General features: G+C 42.5%; 1 long non-coding RNA gene across 1 annotated transcript; it reads right to left on the reverse strand.

Annotated features, from left to right (window-relative positions):
• Positions 1-2,544: 2,544 nt before the first annotated feature.
• On the reverse strand, positions 2,545-6,676 carry LOC128474991 (uncharacterized). Its single transcript, XR_008346421.1, has 2 exons — positions 6,580-6,676; positions 2,545-2,725 (listed from the first exon to the last, which is right to left on the reverse strand). It is a non-coding gene; the product is annotated as an uncharacterized LOC128474991 (long non-coding RNA).
• Between the last annotated feature and the right edge of the window lie 4,110 nt (positions 6,677-10,786).

Raw genomic sequence — 10,786 nt, forward strand, 5'->3', positions numbered from 1 at the left:
AATAATTTATAAGTAAAATAAACACGTTTAAATAACATTTACTGAACATATAATAGTGCTTTCTTTAATAACCCTCCAAAAAAAACGGCGTCCACATTGCCCACATAGAACCTGACCAGCACCCAAATTACACACACATAGGACGTGCCATATTTGCCCCCAAACAGCCCAGCATGAGTCAGCATTGTTCCCAAACAGCCGAGTGTACGCCATCTTTGTCTCATAAACACGCTACCTGTGCCATCTTTGTCCCATAAACACCCTGCTTATACCATCTTTGCCTTTTTGACAAATCAACTATACACCTATGATTAACACAAACACTTTTACAGTCACTCACTAATTCACTTTCATTCACACAATAATTTATTCTTTCACACAAATTATTTACACATATTCATTGATGCATTCTCACAAATCCCTTAAATCTCTCACTCATTCACACAATTCATCCACACATTAATCCATTCGCTCTCATTCTGACTCTTTATTTCAATATTCTTGCTACCTTCCTTTCTCCCTATCTACACATTCTCACCCCTTCTGCCCTATCTAGCCCTTCTCACTTCCTTCTCCCTATCTACCCCCTATCCCCCCCATCTCACTCCCTTCTCCCTATCTACCCCCCCTAACTATCTACCCTCTCCCCCCTTTGAAGTTCACTTACCTTTCAGAAGTCCTGGTGTGGGGGTGCAAGGCCTCTGTCTCCCAGCTCTGCCACTGTATGGAACAGCATGGTAAGTGTGGATTGGTAAGTGTGGATTGGTAAATGTGTGAGAGTGCATAATTATATAATGAAAAAGACATTGGAAATGGTACAGCATAACACCCATCACTCTCACACATTTACCAATCCACACTTACCATTCCAGATGCCACACATACCAATCCACAGATTCCACACATACCAATCCACAGATCCCACACATACCACACACACCAATCCACAGATTCCACACATACCAATCCACACATACCAATCCACAGATTCCACACATACCAATCCACAGATTCCACACATACCAATCCACACTTACCAATCCACACTTACCAATCCACAGATTCCACACATACCAATCCACACTTAACAATTCACACATACCAATCCACATTTACCAATCCACACTTACCAATCCACACATACCAATCCACAGATTCCACACATACCAATCCACAGATTCCACACATACCAATCCACGTTTACCAATCCACAGATTTCACACTTACCAATCCACATTTACCAATACACATACCAATCCACAGATTCCACACATACCAATCCACAGATTCCACACATACCAATCCACATTTACCAATCCACACTTACCAATCCACTCTCACTCTAACTGAATGATTTCCTACCTTTCCTCTTTTCTTCTTACAGCAGTCAGCTCCTTTTCTTTCTCTTCGCTCCTCTTCTTCTGTCTTCTTCCTGGTTCAGAGGGCACGGACGGCGGTGGGCGCGGCTTCAGTGTTGTGCGCCGGGATCTAACAAACCCCGGCGCACAGCAGCAGTTGCCGCGCAGATCGCGAGTGAGCGGTATCGGAGGTCTTTAACAGACCCCCGGCTCCCGGAGGTCTGTTAAAGACCTCCGATACCGCCCCCTTGCGAGCCTTCTCCTCCAGCGGCGGACATTGCTGTCCGTCTCTGGAGGGGTGTCGGCAAGTTGGCACCCCCCTGATGAGCGGCACCCGGTGCGGACCGCCCCCCCCCGCCCCCCGCTAGGTACGCTACTGGGTCTAAGAACGTCATCTACCTCTTAGAATGCAGTTGTGGGATCCAGTACATCGGACGGACCACAAGGGAGCTGAAAGTTAGAGGCCTCGAACACCTCGGGGGTATACGCAACAATAGCCTAAAACACAGTGTTCCCAAACACTGTAACACTTGTAAGGATTTTTCCTTGGCTGATTTTAGGGTGATAGGAATAGATCTTGCCGCACCCCATTGGAGAGGTGGAGACTTGATACAGCTTTTGGCGAAGAAAGAGACAGAGTGGATCTTTAAATTTCAGACACATAAAAGGGGGGGGGGGTTAAATACTGACCTGGACATTCTAGCATTTATTAATGAATAAAAAAAAAAATCCACATTTTAAGCACTGAGACACATTTGAATGAGATGTAATGCACTTTATCATGTTGGCTTATAAGCTTTGCATTTGCACTTTTTTATATTTACTTACCTGGAATGATTTATTAGTTATGAACTACTCCTTTTCATGATGGAATTGTCCATTGCATAATAGAAAAAACAATGCACTTTCAATAAATAATGCACCTTTTAATAAATAATGCACCTTATATATATAAAATAATGCACTTTATAATGATAAGTACATTAGTTTTTGCATATCACTTACCTGAGATTGTGTATTATCCTCTTATTTGTGGTACCGTCTATAGTTTTTTAATTCTTCCTCTTACTCTTATCTCCATTTTTATAGACTGGTATATGTCACATATGGATCTATTTATATAAACTTATATTTTAGATATATATAGACTTATACTTTTGTCAGTTAGTAAGACACACAGAGCATGTTTCTTATTCAAGTCTTTTTTATTTGTGGGATGCAAAAGGGAAATATGTCCGTTCTGTTTTAAGTATGCTTCGTCCCGGGACCTCTAAGCGAGCTATGGCTGTATTCTTCCTCCTTTGACTTGCAAGTGCACATTGACTGTGTTCGCCGTCCACGGAGATCATAACGGCGAATGAGGGTTCCTGTGGAGACGTACAGGGACGTAGTGGCGTCATGACGTACAAAGACGGGATAACGACGAGACTCGGCCCTCTACGGATACAACGTTGTGACGTACCCGGAAGCACCCATATAATATGGACTACGGACTCCAATAACATTTTACTTTGATTTTATTTGGTTTTATTGAGTTTGATTTTATTATTTGTTTATTGTCTCCTGAAGAAGCCGACGTGATATCGGCGAAACGCGTCGAGACTAATAAAGTTGGAAGTTTATAGCTGTCTACCGGAGTATCCAATTGATTTAGCTTGTGCACATTACTCTTTGAGTTGTGCTACTTCATCTTTGTAAGTGCAATTTTTATTTATTCGTTTTGCGGCTTAAAGATATTGCACCATCTTGGTTCTCCTTGGTTTTACAGCTTTCAAGACTTATTATACATCAAGTGTATTCAGAGTCCGTTTGATGAGCTTCATATATCCAGCCCATTTGTGAGTCGATCTTACACCTCATTAATATATCGTTTATTTTACGTATTACACTATTAGTATTTTATTTTTTGTTCCCCCATGTATATGCGCTCCACTATTTGCTGTTGGATGTTTGAAAGAGAAGTCAGAAGTATGGATCAACTAAACAGTTAAATATACCGTACAAGTCTCAATGTACCATATTGCTTTTCAGGATTCTAATTTCACTAATTCTTGTAATATACAGATTATATAACATTAGGGCTGAAACAACTAATCGATAATTATCGATTAATCGGATCGATTTTTATCGATTATAAAAAGGTTTTTTTCAGAGCAAATGCTATGAAAAACTCCTCTCCTTATAATAATCCGATCTCAAACAGAGATCGGATTATAACACCGGAATCCAGATCCCCCGTAACGCTGCAGGAGACCTGGATTCCCCTCACTGTCGGCCGGTCTCTCACTTCCGTCTCTCTCCCCCTCCCATCTGCCTCCTCCCCCCTCCCATACACTGCTCTGCCTCTCTACCCGGCACTGTTACTGACAGGCACTTTCCCTGCAGCTTCATAGAAGCCTCAGTGTAAGTGAAGGTGAGTAACGGAGTCTGTCTGTGCGATGCAGACCCCCACCGGCTGACAGAGAATCATCCTCTCTGACAGCCGGTGAGGGTCTGCATCGCACAGACAGACTCCGTTACTGCCCTTCACTTACACTGTGGCTTCTATGAAGCTGCAGGGAAAGTGCCTGTCAGTAACGGTGCCGGGTAGAGAGGCAGAGCGGTGTATGGGAGTGGGGAGGAGTCAGAGGGGTGTATGGGAGCCACCCTCCAATACACCACTCTGGCTCCTCCCCCTCTCATACGCCACTCTGCCTCTCTACCCGGCTCCCTAGTGTCTTGTCAGAAACGGAGGTTCACAGGAGGCAGAGTGGAGTATGGGAGGGGGGAGGGGGGAGGAGGCAGAGTGGAGTATGGGAGGGGGAGGAGGCAGAGTGGAGTATGGAAAGGGGGAGGAGGCAAAGTGATGTATGGGAGGGGGAGGAGGCAAAGTGATGTATGGGAGGGGGAGGAGGCAAAGTGATGTATGGGAGGGGGAGGAGGCAGAGTGGTGTATGGGAGGGGGAGGAGCCAGAGTGGAATATGGGAGGGGGAGGAGGCAAAGTGATGCATGGGAGGGGAGGAGCCAAAGTGATGTATGGGAGGGGGGAGGAGGCAGAGTGGAGTATTAGAGGGGGGAGGAGCTAGAGTGGTGTATGGGAGGGGGAGGAGCCAGAGTGGTGTATGGGAGGGGGCGGAGCCAGAGTGGTGTATGGGTGAGTTATAGTGGTGTATGGGGGGTATTATGAATTTTTAGGGCATATAGGGGGTATAAGGCATATGGATATTAGGCATATCAGGGGGGCATAAACATATCTGGGGGTAAAAGGTATATCAGGGGGCTCAGTGGCATATAGGGGGTATAAGACATATCGATATTAGGCATTTCAGGGGGGCATAAAACACATCTGGGGCAAAAGGTATATCAGGGGGCTCAGTTGCATATCACTGGCATATAAGGAGTATAAGGCATATCAGGGGCACAGTGGCATATCAGGGGACACAGTGGAATCTGGCATATAAGAGGTATAAGGCATATATGGGGGCAGAGTGGCAAGCTGGGGGTCAGATGTGCATAACTGTTTGGTAAAGAAAAAAATTTAAACAAGGCTTTTTTCTCAGTTTTTATTAAATATGAAAAATAGTTAACATATGAATTAATATTTACTAATAACTTTGTATTAAAACCTAGTTTGAGAAACACTGTGTTTGGGTTCTTGTAGCATTTATTATTATGTCAGTAAAATAAGAAGGTGAATAGAGAGAGGCCATTGCAATAAAGAGATGAAAGTGTAAATTGTACGTTTTTTATTGCAATTTTTCTTCAATTTAAAATAATGTATTTTTTTTATCCGATTAATCGATTAATCGACAAAATAATCAGCCAACTAATCGATTATTAAAATAATCGTTAGTTGCAGCCCTATATAACATATCGTTTTAGATTAAGGATATTTTATATATTTATATATATATATGTATGTATATTTACAGTGATTTAAACAGATTCACTTTTTTGTGTATAAGAGAATGTTCATATAGACTGGACTAATTGAAGATGGAGACTAAACAAGACGATTTTAGAGCTTTAATCTTTGTAACATAATCTGAAGATCCCAGATTGAATTAAAATCAGGGAATTTTATACCCCATCATCTGGCATAAGAACGTTTTTTTTTCAATTATTATTTTCCTTAACTACAAGTAAAATTAACAGAAATTTAAAAATATATATATTTTAAATTTTGAGCCATAGCACTACACATTTTGAAGTTTGGGGTTTTTTTTGGGTTAAAAAGGTATAACATCATTTAGAATGCAAAAACATTACTTCCATTCATTAATTTAGATTCTTAGTTTTATTTTGTTCACAAATAGAACTAGAGTCTCTTAGTGGATGCACTGAAGCTACACAGTATTGCCAGGGCTATAACCAAGAGTTATGTGTTAAAGCACCGGTGCGAAAAGTATTTAACTGGCGTTCTGGAGATAAATTACCGAGCATACCAGCAACCTGTCCTTTGCTATAGATTAAACAAATACTAAATAATTTAATAAAAAGTTTGCATTTATATCCGAATATAGACAAGTTAGGTGATGCATCTACAACAAGGCAAAAGAAAAATTTCCACGCATGATTAAGATAATGGGATGGGCATTAAGATATCCTTAATCTAAGACGAGATCAACAATTTATTAAAGTCTGAGTTTTATGCCAGGAAAGACGGGCAAATGGTAAGAAGGTACCTAGAACAAATCACTGCAAACCATGTGTAGCTATACTGACACACACCTAATAAACAAGGCAGCATCCTCTGTGCATCTATATATACACTTATATTATATATATTATATATATTATATATATATATATATATATATATATATATATATATTGTGTGTGTGTGTGTGTGTGTGTGTATGCCAGAGAACGAATGACAGCATGATGTGTGCATCATACATAATGTCATTCCTTATCAATATTAAGCCAATAAAGTTAACAAATCCTTAGGACACGAATGTGTAATAAATGGGAAAAGAGTGTCTTCTGTGTACACTGTGCAGGTGAGTGACGAAGTAATGTGTGATGTACAATGCATCATAATATGAAGTCCATGAGAAGGGACTGATATTAGGTGGAAGAAGCGATTAGGGATCCCAAAGAATGATGAATTGGAGAGTAAATCGTAAACCCCGTGGAATACCTGAACCTTTTAAACCCACGGCTTCATTTTAAGCGATTAGCCTGTTTTTTTAATACAAATACACACTGCAAGCACGCGTGGGACATGTCATCACTCACCGGGTACCAGATCCTCTTCCTCCCCGGCCGCCATCGCAGTAATTTACTGAGGTACACAGAGTGATTTATATGTGCAGTGCCGACAGCCGGACAACTGGTGTAAACTCATTGACAGCCCGCTTGCCTAAAGCAGCGGAAGGTCGCTCGTCCGTCAGGGATCTGCGACCGGAAGTAAACAAACTGCCGGTCTATAGCAACGGGGGTGGGAGAAGCAGAAGAACAGGAGGAGGTGAGTGTCCTTATCTGGCGACACCTGGTGGCCGGAGGGCTTCACTTCGGTGTCGTGAGTGCTCAGTAGTGTACCGAGTAGGATCGGGCGTTAAACAGACTGCAGTGTGTCTAGTAACGGTGCACAGAAAGGGATGCAAAACGGAAGGAAAGAGACTTTAGGCAATACGGAGGCTGTCCTTTCAGGTTCAGTTTCTCCTCTCTCATATGTCAAGCATCACAGCACCTCACATTAAAAGAAAAATAGTACTCATGGTTTCAATAATTACAGCACAATTTTTCCTTTAAATAATAACATTTCAGGGAAAGAAAATGTAAAAATAACGAGCAGGATGACATCTTGTGTTGTTCACATTTTTTTATATAAATAAAGCTGTGAGTGGCATACAGTACTCTGGCAGTGGAAGGGTTAAACGTGTTGCGTGGTGGATGGAACCTCTTCTGTCGGCTATCGTTGTGACATCATAATTGAAGCTTCAGGTAATACACTGGTTTTCCCCACCGAGTGCCATTTTGAAGGTCCATCCCAAGACAGCTGTCTTCCTGGCAAAGCGAACTGCAGAGTGTCGGCTACCCGGCAAAGAGATTTGCAGAGTGTCAGCGTTCCAGCAAGAGATCTGCGAAGCACATGAAGCGTGTGAATTTTTTTTTTTTAATTATATATACAACATCTTATGATCGATGAACACAATTTATAATTATTTTTTTTGTTTGTTGTTTTTTTGTTTTAATGTAGTCAGAGTTAACCTCTTAGTGCCCAGAGGGAAGGGTAGTTCTTCCAGCCATGGTTCCCCAGAGGTTTCCTCCTAAAAATGGGGGTTTTCCTCTCCTCCGAGCTGAAGAATGACTCTTTGTGAGTCCAGAGGTAGCTCCTTCTCTGTCCCCTTGCCCCTATCCATACAATGTTTTTTTTTATTATATAATAAAGTTTTGATTGTCCCCAACATTGATGTGTATGAGTAATTATTTCAAAATCATAAAAGGGATTAATTACTTTTAGTTCAAATATATTATTTCCTACTTAGAGGGTGGTAGGTAAATGGAAGTGGAAGGGGCTAACACACAAAAGTGCAGCTTCTCCAGTACCCTGGGTCACTACAGGGAAGCTTGGGGTCATGGGAGCGGTGTTGCAGCATGTCCCACTACCTGTCCACTTCAACAATGGCGTGTGGCTAGCCCCACCCATGCTGCCAGCTGGACCACCCAGTGATGTCAACAGGACTGCCCACCAAGTCAACAGGACTGCTCACCAACATCAGCAGCACCGCCAACCTGCATCCCACAAAGAGGGCTCTGGGTACCAGGACCCTAATGTTCCAATGTATGCTAAATAAAGAAGCAGAGGCTCAGCACTATGTATGCTAAGACAGTGAGGGAATTTAAACATGGATCAGATAGGCATATAGCTATTTTGAATCAAGACCAGGCCGAATGCTGATTAAGGTTTGAACCTTTCTGTTATGGGCAAAAAAGCATACTAGATGGGTCGAATAAATGTTGTTCAGCTTTGATGTTATGGAGGGCAGGATTTTGTAAGGCAAACAATTTGGATTGGGACAGGCCCAGTAAAACTAGCGCTTACACACTCACATTAAAATATTCTCATGCATCTGCAGCCTTATCTTATCCGCACACCTGGGAACTCTCTGGCTCCGACTGCCCAGAGCCCACCTTGCAGGATGCGGGTAGGAAGGCCTTCCTGACATCACCTGCCCCACCGATGTCATTGGTGGATCCCATCAACATGCAGGAGAAGTGGGCATGATGTGGGGCGTACCGCATTGCTGCTCCTGTGACCCGGGGTTTCCTGATCCAGGGAAACAGTGCTTCACCCCAAGTCTCCAGATGGAACCCAGAGAGTTCCCAGATATGCTCGTCTGGAGACTTTCCTTAGGGAAACCAATGATTCTGAGCTCATAGAAAAGTGGGCATCTAAGAAAGAAAGGTGAACCAATGGGTTTGGTTCCTAAAGAGCCATTGACCCTCATAAAAAGACCAAGGGTGTATGCTATTGCTTTTTTTTCATTCATTCTGTTAATATTAACATTGCTCTGAGCAATCTTTTTCCCCATCATCTTTGCTGTCCAGGTACCACACATTTTGGCTATTCTTAACAAAATATTCTACCACTTTTTCTTGGGTTCCTTAAGGATATTTAAATGCTGTATCTCTAATGTGATACATAGATGTAACATTTGTTTACCAGAATTATTGAGCACTCAGCCAGTGAAATGGTTAATTACTCTTTTTACAGTGGGTATAACTAAAACTTCACAATTCCTCTTCTATTCGGTCCTTTGGACCCACTTACAAATACATACCCACGTGAAAACATCCTCCACAGCCTTACCTTGTCCAAAGACTTTCCATTAGCACACAGTGCGAGCAGCCATTACTCGGGCCAGCCCCTGCCCCTTATCCTGCTGGTTGCACAGGGTGCACTACATGAGCATACCTGGGAACTTTCTAAATCAGCTGTCCTCAGATTCTCCAATACCGGTCCTCATGGAAACCTTGACTTCTCATTATTTAAAGAGACACATAATTGAGTCACCTCCAGTCAAGCAGGCATATCAACCATAACATACTGGAAGCAAAAGCACCAGTTGGGTGTAAAATAGCAATGCATATAATGCACAATATCAGGCTCCAGTAATAATACAAATAAGTAATAACACAGCAGGAAAATAGACTGCATTGTGCATACCTGTAATTTTGTTTGGGAGATTACTGTGAGCTGGACACATGAACGATGAACACAATTTATAATTATTTTTTTTGTTTGTTGTTTTTTTGTTTTAATGTAGTCAGAGTTAACCTCTTAGTGCCCAGAGGGAAGGGTAGTTCTTCCAGCCATGGTTCCCCAGAGGTTTCCTCCTAAAAATGGGGGTTTTCCTCTCCTCCGAGCTGAAGAATGACTCTTTGTGAGTCCAGAGGTAGCTCCTTCTCTGTCCCCTTGCCCCTATCCATACAATGTTTTTTTTTATTATATAATAAAGTTTTGATTGTCCCCAACATTGATGTGTATGAGTAATTATTTCAAAATCATAAAAGGGATTAATTACTTTTAGTTCAAATATATTATTTCCTACTTAGAGGGTGGTAGGTAAATGGAAGTGGAAGGGGCTAACACACAAAAGTGCAGCTTCTCCAGTACCCTGGGTCACTACAGGGAAGCTTGGGGTCATGGGAGCGGTGTTGCAGCATGTCCCACTACCTGCCCACTTCAACAATGGCGTGTGGCTAGCCCCACCCATGCTGCCAGCTGGACCACCCAGTGATGTCAACAGGACTGCCCACCAAGTCAACAGGACTGCCCACCAAGTCAACAGGACTGCTCACCAACATCAGCAGCACCGCCAACCTGCATCCCACAAAGAGGGCTCTGGGTACCAGGACCCTAATGTTCCAATGTATGCTAAATAAAGAAGCAGAGGCTCAGCACTATGTATGCTAAGACAGTGAGGGAATTTAAACATGGATCAGATAGGCATATAGCTATTTTGAATCAAGACCAGGCCGAATGCTGATTAAGGTTTGAACCTTTCTGTTATGGGCAAAAAAGCATACTAGATGGGTCGAATAAATGTTGTTCAGCTTTGATGTTATGGAGGGCAGGATTTTGTAAGGCAAACAATTTGGATTGGGACAGGCCCAGTAAAACTAGCGCTTACACACTCACATTAAAATATTCTCATGCATCTGCAGCCTTATCTTATCCGCACACCTGGGAACTCTCTGGCTCCGACTGCCCAGAGCCCACCTTGCAGGATGCGGGTAGGAAGGCCTGTGAAATGGTTAATTACTCTTTTTACAGTGGGTATAACTAAAACTTCACAATTCCTCTTCTATTCGGTCCTTTGGACCCACTTACAAATACATACCCACGTGAAAACATCCTCCACAGCCTTACCTTGTCCAAAGACTTTCCATTAGCACACAGTGCGAGCAGCCATTACTCGGGCCAGCCCCTGCCCCT

This window comes from Spea bombifrons, chromosome 2 (genome assembly GCF_027358695.1).
Source record: "Spea bombifrons isolate aSpeBom1 chromosome 2, aSpeBom1.2.pri, whole genome shotgun sequence".
Taxonomy (NCBI): domain Eukaryota; kingdom Metazoa; phylum Chordata; class Amphibia; order Anura; family Pelobatidae; genus Spea; species Spea bombifrons.